The 4,320-nt window shown below is 47.7% G+C and overlaps 1 pseudogene; it reads left to right on the plus strand.

The window, feature by feature from the left end:
• Positions 1 to 760: 760 nt before the first annotated feature.
• On the plus strand, positions 761 to 2,977 carry LOC138176831 (nuclear RNA export factor 1 pseudogene; annotated as a pseudogene).
• Positions 2,978 to 4,320: the final 1,343 nt, after the last annotated feature.

Genomic DNA, 4,320 nt, shown 5'->3' on the forward strand with positions numbered 1-4,320 from the left:
GGATGTTAGTTCAAGGCCAACATCAGGCTACGCTACCGCAAGGATGTGAGTTTTATTTAGTTAAATCTTTTCCTGTGGAAGGCAATTCTCTAGATGGTGCTGATCTCAGTCTGCGGAGGGAGTCTGCATAACCTAAGTTTCATTTTGAATAAAAGTACATTTTCTGGAGGTTTCAAACAGGGGAGAGGTCCCCATGCAATCTGCTCTTCCACCCTCCCCCATCACGTGAATGGTCTCTGCCTCAACAAAGGAGCCACGAACCCCTCCCCCCATCTTAGCACAATGTCTCTGATGCTCACCCCTCTGATAAAGGAGCCCTTGACTGAATAAAGCACTACATATAGGCCACCAGAACATATAAAAGGTTGTCCTGGAGACCGGGGTCACAGCTGTAGCCACTCTGATAGCCCTGGGACACCACTGGGTACAGGTGGCCTCGCGCTGCGCTGAGCGCTGCCCAGGGTGGGGCCGGGGGACTCCAGGACGCAGGCGCCAGGTCGCAGGCACCAGGACGCAGACGCCAGGACGCAGGCGCCAGGACTCAGGCGCCAGGACGCAGACGCCAGGACGCAGGCGCCAGGACGCAGACGCCAGGACGCAGGCGCCAGGACTCAGGCGTTTGGGTGGGCGCAGGCGCAGACGGTGGCACAGGCACATTGCCTGCAAGAGGCAGGTGGAACTGTGGCTCCCGCTCCCTGGGCCTAAGGGGAGATTAGGTTGAGACAAGTTCTAGTTGGTCCTGTGCCCATCCTGCCCTACCATGGCTGACGAGAGCAAACGCAAAGGCAAGTTGGAAAACACACCTCACGGTGAGCTGGCTGGTGGTAGCAATGGCGGCGGCGGTAGCAATGGCGGCGGCGGGGGCAATGGCGGCGGCGGGGGCAATGGCGGCGGCGGGGGCAATGGCGGCGGCGGGGGCAGTGGCAGTGGTAGCGGTGTTCGCGGTGGTGGTGGTGGCAGTAGTGAGACCAGTAGCGGCCCACTAAGACTAAAGAAAGGCCGAGGCCTGTTCCGCTGGAATCAGCAGTCGGAGGCCAAGCGTAGCTCGGGGAGCCGAAATTTCGGCGGGTCCTCCCGCTTTGTTCAAGAAGATAGCAATGCTACAAATGAAGGCCAAAAGGTTTCCAGAGGCAGGCACCCCCCATATACTCCCCGAATCCGCAGAGAAAGGTTGTGGGAGCAGGACAAAAGCCAAACCCAGGTTACTCAGAAGAGGCAAGAAGAAGATGGAGCTGCAGTAGATAGGGGTGCGACTATTGCCAACCAGAACCCACCTTCAAAACGGTGGTTCAAGATCACCATTCCCAACGGCAAAAAGTATGACAAAGCATGGCTCTTAAGCACAATTCAAGGCAAATGCAGCATTCCTTTCAAGCCAGTTGACTTTTACTATGAAAATAACAGGGCCCATTTTTTTGTGAAGGATGCTCACATTGCTTCTGCCCTGAAAGCTGTTAACCACAATATTATAGACTCTGAGAACCACAAGATTATAATTATAATTAAGTCATCAAGCCCACCTTATTCAGTACAAAATAAATTGAAGCCCGAAAAGGTAGAGCAGTTGAAGTTTATCTTGAGCAAGAGATATGATAGCTCCCAGAAGTCCCTTGACCTAAAAGGCCTTCGCTCAGATCCTAACCTCATGGCTCAAAATATTGATATCGTTTTGAATCGCCATAATTTCATGTCTGCAACAATCCAAATTATTGAGGAAAATATCCCTGAGCTCCTATCACTGAATCTAAGTAATAACAGACTTTACAAACTAGATGACTTTTCAGAAATTGTGCAGAAGGCACCTAATCTCAAAATTCTCAACCTCTCAGGCAATGAGTTAAAGTTAGAACAAGAGCTGGACAAAGTGAAGGGATTACAGTTGGATGAACTGTGGCTAAAGGGAAATCCCCTATGTGAGATCTTCCCAGATCAGTCCTCCTATCTAAGTGCCGTCAGGGACAGGTTCCCAAAGCTGCTGCGTCTGGATGGCTATGAACTGCCTCCTCCAATTGCCTTTGATGTTAAAATTCTCACTCAACTACCTAGCTGCAAGGGCAGCTACTTTGGATCAGAGACCATGAAGGGCATGGTCATGTATTTCCTACAACTATATTATTCTGTGTATGACACCGGAAATAGGCAGGGACTGCTTGAGGCCTACCATGAGGGAGCCTGCTACTCCCTAAGCCTTCCTGTCAGCCTTCAAAATGCAGCTCGGTATAATTTCATTAAATATATTAAAGACAACAGGAATATGAAAAAAGTCAAAGATCCCAGACATCGATTCTGCCTTCTAAAACACTCCCGCCTCACTGTTGTTGCTTTCCTCAGTCAACTGCCAAAGACCCAGCATGATGTGAATTCCTTTGTGGTAGATGTTTGTGCCCAGACAGAGACATTGCTGTGTTTTTCTGTAAATGGGGTCTTTAAGGAAGTAGCTGAAGAATCTGAAAATACCATCAGAGCATTCACCAGAGTCTTCATTGCTGCCCCCTCAAATAATGCTACCAAGATGTGTATGGTGAATGATGAGCTGTTTGTGAGAAATGCCAACTCAGAAGAGATCCGCCACGCTTTTGCCATGCCTGCTACACCTGCTATGCCTGCTACACCTGCTACGCCTGCTACGCCTGCTATGCCTGCTACGCCTGCTATGCCTGCTACGCCTGCTATGCCTGCTATGCCTGCTACGCTTGCTATGCCTGCTACGCCTGCTATGCCTGCTACGCCTGCTATGCCTGCTATGCCTGCTACGCCTACTATGCCTGCTATGCCTATATCCTGCTGCCGCTCCTCAGCCATTGCTTCCCAAGAACAGAAAGATATGCTACAATCTTTTTCTATCCAATCTGGCATGAAACTAGAATGGTCACAGAAATGCCTAGAAGACAATAAGTGGGACTATTATAAAGCAGCACAGATCTTTACACAGCTTAACGCCGAAGGCAAGATTCCTGCAGAGGCATTTCAGAAGTGATCCAACTTAACTCCCTTGAATAGTACCACCTCTTCTGCCCTGGGGCTGTCTTTATGACTGTGACTATGCTTATGGGAAAGACTAAGCCCCAGAGATTCACCTTTCCCCTTGTTAAGACAACGTTAAATGAAGTTTCAGCCATTGAGTGACTCAGCCTATCACCATCACTTTTGTCTCCTGGAAGCTAAAGATTCATCTGTAGAACTGTCACAAAACTACCCAATGGCACTGGTTCTCACTTTGTTCGAAGTTCTAGCAAGAATTCTGATTCGGCCTCTTTTAGCATATAAAATAAAGTTCCATTTTCTGTCTGCTGCCTCCATATTAGTATTATTTACTCTCATTACATCTCAGCCTTTCTTCATTCCCCTTCCTGTACATAATAGTCATAAGACTGCTTTTGGAGGACTGAATTTGTAATTTATGAAGTTATGAAACTGGCCAGGTACACCTGGTTCTTTGGGTACTTGCTGGCAAAGACTGTGGCAGCAAAGAATGAGGCCTCAATGACACTTAAAAATGGCAGGGTCAGGGCAAGGGGACAGAGGAGGGGAAACAAACGCGGGGTGGTAGATGGGATAGGTAAAGGAAATACAGAGACAAGCTGCAAAACAGGGTTCAGAGATAGAGCGTGTGGGGTTGGGGGAATAGGGTGATGAAAAAAGGCAAGCAGCTGTGAGGAAAAGGATGGGGAGGTATAGAGACAGAGCATCACTCATGTAAGGATGGATTGGGAACACTCAGCAGCATGGGCCCAGATGGAGATGGAAGAGGGTTAGAGAGGGGCCAATTTGAGGTCTCATTTTCATGGGGTTAACATCCACACCATCTCAAAATTATCAGAATCATTTTGGTGTTCTGCTGGTCTTACTGTGGATTTCTGGGACTTTTCTGGGATTTATCTGTCTTAGGAAAAAAGGCCTGAATGGCAAACCTAGATAGCTTCCCCTGAATCAGCACATATCCTTGGGATTTTATTTTTGTTTAACATATGATATAGTTTTTCAGCTATGTTCCTTTGATCTTTGGGACAGTTGGTACATTAATTCTAGGTTTCCCTTTGCAATCTTATTTCCTAAAATGCTGACTAGAATCTGGGTGGTGGATACAATTTTAACACAAGAATCTAGGTGGCTGTTCTAAGTCACTTCATCTTACCTCCCCTTTCCCCTGATAGCTTTGGCTCCTTCATCTTCTCTCTTCCAATCCCCAAAGTTGGTTTATGGAACAGTGACTGATCCCAGCTAGGAAAAAAAAACCCATTACCAACAAGTCAGTGCAAAAGTGTCCAGCTTAATAGTACTGTTCATTAGGAAAGATAATGCAGAGAATTTGTAAAAAAA

The sequence above is a fragment of the Petaurus breviceps genome, unplaced genomic scaffold (assembly GCF_028583685.1).
Source record: "Petaurus breviceps papuanus isolate PSGF00001 unplaced genomic scaffold, PetGlider_PUasm1.0 90205, whole genome shotgun sequence".
In the NCBI taxonomy this organism is placed as follows: domain Eukaryota; kingdom Metazoa; phylum Chordata; class Mammalia; order Diprotodontia; family Petauridae; genus Petaurus; species Petaurus breviceps.